This window comes from Crotalus tigris, unplaced genomic scaffold, assembly GCF_016545835.1.
Source record: "Crotalus tigris isolate CLP2741 ecotype Arizona unplaced genomic scaffold, ASM1654583v1 scf7180000017623.1712378, whole genome shotgun sequence".
Taxonomy (NCBI): domain Eukaryota; kingdom Metazoa; phylum Chordata; class Lepidosauria; order Squamata; family Viperidae; genus Crotalus; species Crotalus tigris.
This window is the reverse complement of record NW_024096518.1, coordinates 1,035,577-1,046,512: the sequence shown is the minus strand read 5'-3', so window position 1 is coordinate 1,046,512 and position 10,936 is coordinate 1,035,577. Positions and strand designations below refer to the sequence as shown.

Here is a 10,936-nt window from a genome sequence, read left to right as displayed (position 1 = left end):
CTCAATAGTTTTCTATTAGAGGGTTTCTGCAGTATGATCTCTCGTGTAGTCATTGCACTGATTTGTGTAGGAATGTGTGTGTATATTCCCCATATTAAATAACTAACAGATATTATGAGCTGTAGAATCCTCATGTCTTCCACTGTGTGTAGAGAGACAGCTTCCGGAGTGTCTCAGCAAGGTCTGATGTTCACACCATGTGTTGAGAACCCGTTGCCAGTAGGGTTCGACAGGGTGTATTTCTTGTAAATTTTAACACTAAAGGTTTGTCTGTTTTATCCACCTTGTAAGTTACTGGATCGGCAGGTGCAGCTGCTTTCAATCTACTTCAGTGGATCCAGGATTTTCCCTCCAAGGTTTTCACTGCCAAAGAAGAACACATGACAGCAGTATATGGTCCTTTCCATCTTGGGCTCAAGGGATCTGATTTCCAGTGTTTTATCCATACTCCTGGTTTGAACCCATGTGTTGCCGTGACCACTGGAGGGGTTGTTGTTCCATCATATAATGGCGCAAATTTGAAACAGCTAAATTATGAAGCTGTAACTGATGTAACAATTTCTGTTGGTCTATTCCCCCCTTATGGGCCAAGTCTGACCAGCCCTGACTGTCAGGTTTAAATAGACAAGGGGGACTGCCAAACATGTGGGGGGCCAGTCAGATTGCATACAAACCATAGGCAAAATGTCTGGCCAATGGAGATGAGTTTCCAAACAAAATTTGGTAATAAGGGTTTTAATCATGCGATGAGCACGTTCCACCCTCCCAGCCGATTGGGGGTGAAAAGCACAATGAAATCTCCACTTAATTCCTAATGCCTGTGCTAGGGCATATAACTCTGCAAATTGTGCACTTGCTTGGCTAGGTAATTGTGCTGATTCTACAGTTGCAGTTTGAGAAACAATTGTGTAACCAGAGTATCTAATTCCTTGATCCATAAAGCTGGATCCATCAGTAAACCACTGAAAGTCTGGATTATGCAATGGTTGGTCCGTAAGGTCTGGTCTGCAAGAATATTGTAGTTCTGTTGTTTGCATGCAGTTATGCAAGGGCATAGTTGAATCTGGTATTGGCATAAGAGTGGCCAGATTGAGAGTAGAGCACTGTTGCAGTGTAACTTGTGGATTTTCTAATAAAAGGGCCTGTATGTTATGCATCCTTTGATTGCTAATCCATAAATGTCCCTTATTGTCAATAATTGTCTGCAGGGCATGACTAGTACAAACAGCCACCGGAGCAGAAAAGGTTAACTTATTTGCCTCCTGTAGTAACAGCATAACTGTTGCTAGAATTTTTAAACATTGTGGCCATCTTTGCACCGCCATATCCAATTGTTTTGACAGATAAGTGACTGGGTGATTCCAATTTCCCTGCTTTTGGATAAGGACTCCTAAAGCCACATTCTGTCTCACACCGACATAAAGTGAAAATGACCTAGATATATCAGGTAGTCCTAGAGCCAGTGCTGTAGTAAGGGCTTGTTGAAGGTGTTTCATTGTTTGGGTCTGCTCTTGTTGCCACAAAAGGGGTTCCTTTTCTGGTCCTCTTAAAACTTGGTACAATGGTTTAGCTGTGAGAGCGAAGTTAGGAATCCAAATTCTATAGAAGCCTGTAATTCCCAAAAAGGCTCTAACTTCCTGTTTTGTTGGGGGGGATGGGAATCTGTAAGACAGCTTGCTTTCTCTGGGGACCCAGAGTTCTTTGTCCTTGTGATAGTTCATAGCCTAAATACATTACAGTCTTTTGAACTAATTGTGCTTTCTTTCTGGATGCTCTGTAGCCACAGTCTTGTAACATTTGAAGCAGTCTAAATGTGTTTTCAAAGCAATCCTCTCTGCTTTGTCCAGTTATCAGAACATCATCTACATATTGAAGGCAACAGTCTTCTTGTCTGACTAACTTCAAATATGCAAGATCTTGGGCTTGACCAAAACATGTAGGTGAATTCTTAAAATCTTGTGGTAGTCTAGTCCAGGTATATTGAATCTTAACTTGTGTCTTTGGATTAGCCCATTCAAATGCAAAGATTGGCTGACAATTCTCAGCTAAAGGTATGGTGAAAAATGCATCCTTTAAGTCCACAACTGAAAACCATTTAGCGGATGCAGGTATTGTACTCAAAAGAATATATGGATTAGGAACAGTTGCGTGTAGGGTTAAGGTCAATTTATTAACAGGGTGGAGATCCTGCACTGGTCTCCACTGTCCGTCAGGCTTATGAACAGGTAGAATTGCAGTATTCCAGGGTGACTGAATTTTTCTAATGATTTTTGCTATCAAGTATTTTTGGATTAATTCTTGAATGGCAATAACAGCCTCTGAAGTACAATATCACTGAGGCACTCTAACAGGATATGCTTGTGGTTTTAGTTCCACCATAACGAGCGTGGCATATTTCGCAAATCCAGGGGGGTTATCCTCTACCCACAGGAGTGGAACATTAAATTGTTGACACTTAGTACCTTCTACTTCTTCTTCTGTCACTATCATTAAGAGCCATATTTCTTCCACTGGGTGGTGCACTTGAATTAATTGCTTCCCATTGTCAAAGGAAATAGTTGCTTTTAACTTATTTAGCAAGTCTCTTCCCAATAATGGGACTGGACAGTCTGGGACATATAAAATTGATGTTTAATGATTCCTTGTGCCACTTGGCATGTTAGGGGATCCAGGAGTGATCGAAATTGAGTTTCTCCAGATACTCCCTGAATTTGGATGGTCTGGTTTGATGGCTTGCCAATAGATTTATTTAGGACCGATCTGATGGCTCCCATGTCAACTAACATTGGGACAATCTGTCCTCCCACCTGTATTTTAACAATGGGCTCCGGGGGTGGGACCATAGAACCCAGTCCTCTTCAGTCTCCCCATTCCATGTCGGCTAAACCTATCATGTTTTCTTCTCTTTCTTCTGTCTGACTGGGATAGGCTGGATGCCCTTTTCCCCTGAAGCTTCCCTTACAACTTCTTTGGAAAGTCCCTCTAAATCATCTTCCTCGTCCTCTTCCATACTGGCGAGATTATCCCTTAGGTTGGCCATTCCTCTTGGGGCACTCCCTTTGCAGTGTCCTTCCTGTTTACAGATGGCACATTGGTTGAGTGCAATACGCATTCCTCCCAAGGCCACTGCTAACATTTCAACCTTTCTTTTCTCTTTCTTATCTAACTTACGTTCTTCTTCCTTTTCATGGTTACGGAACACTTTCTGAGCTATTTCCATGATCTCTGCTATATTCTTCCCTAATGCCCCTTCTCTGTGTTGTAACTTTTTCTTTATGTCTGGGGCACTTTGGGTGATAAATCTTTCAATTAGGAGTGGGCAATTTTGTGCCACCTCCATATCAAGACCTGTGTTTACTTTATAAGCTTCTATCAGTCGGCTGAGAAAAGCGGTTGGTGACTCATTTTTATCTTGCCAAATACTAGTTACTGCAGCATAATTAACTGGATGAATTGCGGTTTCTCTCAGGGCTTCTAAACATAAAAGCCGATAATTCTGCAACAAAGTTTGGTGTTGTCCATCGTTAGCAATCCAGTCTGATCTTTCTTCTACTGCTTCGGTATCTCTGTTTGCCTGATAATACACTCCCCCATCGGGGTGTCGGCGGGCAAGTACTTTTAATTTCCCTAACCTATATTTCTCTCTCCCCTCCATATCTAATAAAGTAGAAATAAGTTGTTGTATATCATCCCACGTGGGATTATGCGTCTGAATAATGGTGGAGAATAGGTCTATTACTTCTTGAGTTTTTCTGAAAATGGTCCATATTGCCAACGCCAATTGAGTAGATCAGTGGTTGTAAAAGGAACATACTGGAGCATCGGAATATTGGTGTTATTTGGTCCAGGGACCAAAACTTCTCTTAGAGGGGCTATCATTTCTTCTGTTTTTACCCTCATTTTACTTCTAGTTTGACTAGAAACTGATATTTTGCTGTCATCGCTATCCAAGTCCTGATCTTTCTTCTGAACGTTTCTATCTTTTTTTATCTTTCTTTTCACACCAGCTTCTGGTTGAAGGTGGACTTCATTTCTTTCAACCGGAGGGGTGGAATTTGCTGATGTATTCCCCCTTCTTCTCTTCTAGGAGCATAGGGCAGGGGCCTGGCAACTTCCTCCCTTTCTTCCTGGCTCAAAATCTTAGCTTTTGTCTGAGGTTTGGCTTTTTGGTTTGCCAAATATATTTTAGCACATTCTATCTGACACTTTGCTAACTATCAAGGCTTTTCTTCAATATTGATCGGCCATTGATATATATAAGGATATTGGTCCCAATGACCACTTCCAGTCACAATTTGATGAACCCGTGCCACGAGTTCGGGATTCGCCAATCCCTCTTTGGGCCACCCTATGCCAAAGGTGGTCCATTCAGATTCACAGAATCTTTTTAACATGGCTGGATTTGGTCGTGGGTCCCCATAATCCCTAGAAAAACCCTTTTTGAAATTTCCTTACATACACTGAAGCGGCATCTGACCAAAGCCCTTCTTAGTCTGGTTTCCTCCCATTTCTCCCTAACACACTACCACCGACCTGGAGTGCCGGACATTCCAAAGGTCATCTTCAGGAAATGCGATGGTTTAACCACCCACACAATCCTACCTATTGAAGACTTAAGGACGCCGCCTTGTCTTCTAGGGGGTGATCAATCTCCTCTTCTGATCCAAATGGGATCAGGTATCCCCTTTTATAATACTTGCCTGCAGGCGTTCCAGACCCTTCCGTGGATTAAAGATCCGTCTGCTATCCTCGGTGGATCCTTGACTGGAGTGCTTTGCTGGTGGGTGAGTTCCCCTCCCATCCCTGTGTTTACTCCCCGTAGACAAAGGTCACGGAGCCGACTTGGAGGAGTCATCATTAGGAGAGGGGCTACCCACCAGGGCAGTCCATCTGGAAGGTCAACGGCCTCTTCCTAAGAGTCCTGGTGGAGTCGCCAGAAATCTTGTGGAAAATGCAAGGACTCTTACGAATTTCAGAGGGTTTTAGCAGAGAGATTTATTGCCAGGTTCAGAAGCAATTGCGACTAGCAATTCTGAACCCTGAGGGTGGGTTCAGACTTCAGTTTTATACTTCCGTTTCTCAGGAACAAAGGAATACACACTGAAATACACATTGTAATACATTAAGTTCGTTTCTCATGGGTATACAATGGAGAGAGTTTGCTACATACATTGTATCCAAGTGCAATGCGCATTAGGTTAGTCTACTAACTAACTACTACTAACACAGCATTATTCCAGTAATTATGCAGACACATCATTATTCTAGCGATTGTTCATTATTCCACATTAATTTGAAATACCTTTCTACATTCTAGATAACTTATCTGGTGTTAAATATCAGCAATACATCATTTTGCAGAAATTTTCTTTTAGGTTATAATGTAATGTGAATTTTAAACTTTTTATCCACATATTCTCCCATTGTTCAAACATCACATTATACCAAAATTCCTTGCCCACTGGATCATACAATGTTTTACATGTTCATTTTCTAAATTCAATTTTAATAACATTTTATAGACCTTGGCAATTATACGATCATCACTACCACATGGTAGGATTTCCAATTCATTTTTAGCAAACTCAAAACCATGGCCTTTTTTGTCTAGTTTAAATCTTTCCTTCATTTGTTGATATGTAAACCAGTGACAAGCATGACTTTCTAGTTCTAATTCTTCCCTAGACTTGAGGATGGGGTGTCCAGAATTGAAAGATACTATTTTACATATATCCACCAGACCTGTTTCATCATCGTTTCTTTTCTAAAAAAAGCTTCTTGGGGGAACACCCATAGGGGCAGTTTCATAAAAAACGTCTTGTTTTATATTTATTCCAAATTCTTAATATGGTGCGTCTAATAAAGTGATTATTAAAATGAACATTTACTTTAACTTTATTGTACCATAAATACCTATGCCATCCAAACCTTAATTCATGGCCTTCCAAATCGAGCAGCCTTTTATTCTGGAGGTTCATCCACTCTTTTAATCAAACCAAACTGCATGCATCAAAATACAATTTCAAATCTGGTAAACCCATACCTCCTCTTTCCTTAGCATCTTGCAATAACTTATATTTGATTCTTGGTTTCTTTACTTGCCATATGAATTTAGAGATACCCCTCTACCTATGTTTAAATGGAATGTCCATTGCAAGTGTTGATATTGTCTAGAACAGAAATAGCATCTTTGATAAAACAATCATTTTAATTACTGAAATTCTGCCCAGTAATGATAAATGTAGTTTGTCCATCTTTGTAAATCTTTTTTATATCATTTCAAAGAGGTACATAATTATTTTGAAACAATTTTGTGTTTGTATTTGTCAGCATAACCCCCAAATATTTCACCTTTTTCTCAACCTTGAAACCAGACCTTTTATTCAATATATCACCATCCTGGGACGATATATTCTTGATCAACATTGTTGTTTTCTATTTATTTTAAAACCTGCTAGAACCCCAAACTCATTTAATTTTCTCAACATAATATAACTAAATTATCAGCAAATGCTGTCAATTTATAAACTTCTTTCTTGATATTTATACTCATTATTCTCTGATCTTGCCTAATGTCTCTATTTAAAACTTCCAAAACAAACAACAAGGGAGACAAGGGGCATCATTGTCTTGTACCCTTTTGAATGTCACATGGATAAGTTAAATCACCATTAATAACAATTTTTGCTTGCTGTGACATGTAAATAGCTTTAACTCCTTGAATAAAGCTCTCTCCAAAGTCCATTTCTTCCTGAATTTAAACATAAAAGTCCAATTTAAATTGTCAAAGGCCTTCTCTGCAGCTAGGAATATTAAAGCTACCTGTTTCTCATTGTGGTATTGTTAAGTATTCAGTGATATTAAAAATTGTCCTCACATTGTCCCTTAACTGTCTTTTTAGCAGAAAGCCAGATTGGTCTTTATGAACCTGTAAAATCTTCTTTAGTCTTTATGCCAAAATTGCAGCAAACAGTTTATAGTCATTGTTCAATAGTGAAATTGGTCTATAATTCTTTGTCTTTATAGGATCTTGCCCCTCCTTCGGTAATAACACATTATTGGCTTTCTTCCATGTTTGGCGTATCGTTCTCTCCTGAAGAATATCATTCATTATGTCCTTTAGTGGCTGTAGAAGTTCCTCCTCGAAGCACTTACAGTATTGACTTGTAAGGCCATCTGGTCCTGGAGCTTTACCTGGTTTCATTTTTTTAATAGCTTCTGATATTTCGAAGGCTGTTACTTGGTCATTCATAAGTTGCTTCTGGAGTTGTGATAACTGAGTTAACCTTTGTCTTAAAAGATATTCATCTATTTTAGACCTATCTAACTCCTGTTTTTTATACAAGTTAGATTAAAAATTATGGAAAGTCTTTTTAACAAGTTCATTATCAATTATTATCTTATCACCTTCACAAATTTTCTCAATCATACCATTTTTCCTTTCCTTCCTTAAGTTATATGCCAACTATCTCCTTGGTTTATTTGCAAATTCAAAATGTCTTTGTTTCACATACTTCATTTTTGTTTCTATTTCTTGAACTGTTAACATACACAGTTGTTTCTGTAATTTGATTTGATGTGAAAGTTTTACACCCACAGGTGTCTTTTGCAACTCAATTTCTTTCAGTCTAATTTCATCTAATATTTTTTGGATCTTTTCCAGGGATTTCTTCTTCTCTAAACAATTATACTGTATGAGATAACCCCTCATAACAGCCTTACTTGTATCCCATACAGATGTTAAAGCTGTTTCTCTACCTAAATTATTATCAAAATACCCTTTTAATTTCTTTTTACAATCTTTCACAATCATCTCCTTTTTCAAAATAACTTCATTCAATCTCCATCTATAATTCAATCTATTCCCTTTAAGTACCAAAAGCACTGGGTTATGATCAGAGAAGGATTTAGGTAAAATATCAACTTTTAAAATTTTATTGCAAGATTTTTAGAAATCCAAATCGTATCAATCCTTGAAAAGGATTTATGTCTTTCTGAAAAAAATGTATATTCTCTAGGAGAACCATTTTTATACCTCATCGAGTCTATTAATATTAAGTTATCCATCATGTCGAGGAAAATTAAAACCTGGGAGGGTTTAATCCCCTTAGATCAGTGATTCTCAACCTTTCTAATGTCGCAACCCTATAATACAGTTCCTCATGTTGTGGTGACCCCCAACCATAAAATTATTTTTGTTTCTATTTCATAACTGTAATTTTGCTACTGTTATGAATCACAATGTAAATATCTGATATGCAGGATGTATTTGCATTGAACATAATTAAAGCATAGTGATTAATCACAAAAACAATATGTAATTATATATTGTTAAATATTTATTTTTAATTACAAAAAAATGAAATTTTGTCTTGAAGCATGGTGTAGCATAGGTAACAGTCTTAATATAACAACAGTAAACTACATTGCTACATTTTTCAACAGTATGCGTAAAAAGCCAATATCATTGTGAAGGTTGAGGTTGCTTATTTTTCACCAGGTCAGAAATTCTCGGGGCAGTCTTTGCAAGAGCACACCGAAGATCATCTTCCACAACAAGTCTATTTCTGTATTTAGACTTGACAACCAACAAGCTGGAAAACCCTGTTTCACAAAGATATGTTGTTGGAAATGGAAGAAAAAGGCGCAACACAGTCTCAGACAGAACAGGATATGACTGCAAACATTTGATCCAGAATTTCGTAACTGCCATTGTGGAGAAATCAGTTTTCGCTGCATCGCTGTTAATAAGTTCAATGAACTCCTCTTGTGCTGTCTCAGGAACATTTTCAACGTTGACTGTGAATGGGCTTCTGGAAAGTGCAAATGGGGTGTCAGGTAGATTTGGAAAATACGATGAGGTTTCATCTGCAAGCATGCGCAGGTGTTCTTTAACAGAATTTATCAACGTAATCCTGTTGTCTGGTTCAATGTCATGTTCCTCAAAGAAAGCAGATAAGGTAGGCAAAATGTAAATTTTATTTTCATCCAATTTTTTTTGCCAAAGCTGCAGTTTAATTTGGAATTATTGGATCTTTTCAGACAAATCAAGGCACTTTGCATTTGGTCCTTGCAGTGATAAATTTAACTCATTCAAGATGGCAAAGATGTCAACCAAGTAAGCTATTTTCTGCAGTTCACTGTTATCGCTGAAAAGAGCTTCAAACTGTGGTCTTGTTTTCTGAATAAAAAATGTTTTTGAGTTGATCACGAAGCTCAGAAACACATTTTAAAACTTTTCCTTTCGACAACCATCTCACTTCAGTGTGAAATAGCAGAGCATTGTTTGGCGCATCCAACTTGTTGCACAGTTGTGAAAACAGTCGTGTGTTTAAGCTGCTTGCCTTTACAAAGTTGACACAATTTATGACGCTTTTCATTACTTCTCGTAATTCTTGTGGCAGTGTCTTTGTTGCTAATATTTGCCGATGAATCATACAGTGAGTTCCGATGACATTTGGTGACTCATTCAGTACCAAACGTTGAAATCCAGATCTACATCCTAGCATAGCTGGAGCACCATCTGTGCAAAAACCAGAAACCTTTCCCCAAGATATCTTATGCTCTTTTAGAAATGAACCAACTGTGTCAAATACATCACGTGCAGTAGTTGTTGTTTCAAGAGGTTTGCAAAACAGAAACTCGTCTTTAAAGTCGCCATCGTTAATATACCTCACGTAAACCAGTAACTGGGAACAGTTTGCAACATCTGTAACTTCATCAAGCTGGATACTAAATATTGGAAGTGGAGCAGATTTAATTTCTTGGATTACCTGATCAAGAATATCAGCAGACATGTCATCTATTCTTCTGCAGACAGTGTCATTGGACAAGGAGACTGCATTCAATTTTGTCACAAATTTGTCTCCGATCATAAGTCAAACAATGTCTTTGGTCTCTGGCAACAGTAACTCCTCAGCAATGGTGTGAGGTTTCATAGCTCTGGCGATTCTGAGTGCCACCCAATATGAAGCTTCAATGGCTGCTACATTTTGTTTGTGGTACTTGCCACCAGTGTCAAGTCTGCCTTTCTTCAGTCCATCAGCTTTGGATCTAAAATAGTTTGTATCCTTGCCAGTATAGCTTGGATGCTTGCTCTCAAAATGGCGTTTAAGTTTGTTAGGCTTCATCGACTCTGCTGATAAAACTTCAGAACAAAGTACACACTGTGGCTTCTCGATTCCCGCTATATTTATTGACGTGAAGCCATATTGTAGGAAATCCTCACTATATTTCCTTTTCCTGATGTTCTTCAGATCCATTGTCTTGAATGGATCTTTGCTAGTGAAAACATGTAACAATAGCTTCAATAATACAAAACATGACACATGGCATAGTTCAGTCAAAACAGTTCATTAAAGTTTCCTATGATTTACCATTCTCTGTGTTGTTCTATTTACAAACCCAGTGTTTCTTAACCTTGATCATTTTATGGCATGTGGACTTCAACTCCCAGAACTTCACAGCCAGCAATCACCAACTCCATGGGAGGAGTCTTACTCCTTTGGTGGAAAATCAACTCTACTATCCTGGGAAAGAAACCAGGCTCATGCAATTCAGATTTTTAGCCAGAGATCTGAGACCATGAGAAAACACAAGTCCATATTTAGGTGGCCACATAACTGAGTATTCATCATGATTTGTGAGCCCAAGAAGCACTACCCAATCTCAGGGAGTATAGGCAGAATCTGCCCAATATTTGCAGAAATACATTGCACTCAGATTTCATTCTGGGAATGAAATATTAAAAAGGAAAAGAGCAGAAGAAATCAACTTTTATTCTCCATTTTCAAACCATCTTCCTGGAAGTCATAACATGTAATTAAGCACTTTAACAAAGTAATTACCGTATATTCCGGTGTATAAGATGATGTACTTAGATTTCAATAAGGCATTTGACAAAATAGACCACAACCAACTCCTTGGTAAGCTAGAA

General features: G+C 38.3%; 1 pseudogene; it reads right to left on the bottom strand.

The window, feature by feature from the left end:
- Window positions 1–8,464: 8,464 nt before the first annotated feature.
- On the bottom strand, window positions 8,465–10,262 carry LOC120302927 (annotated as a pseudogene).
- Window positions 10,263–10,936: the final 674 nt, after the last annotated feature.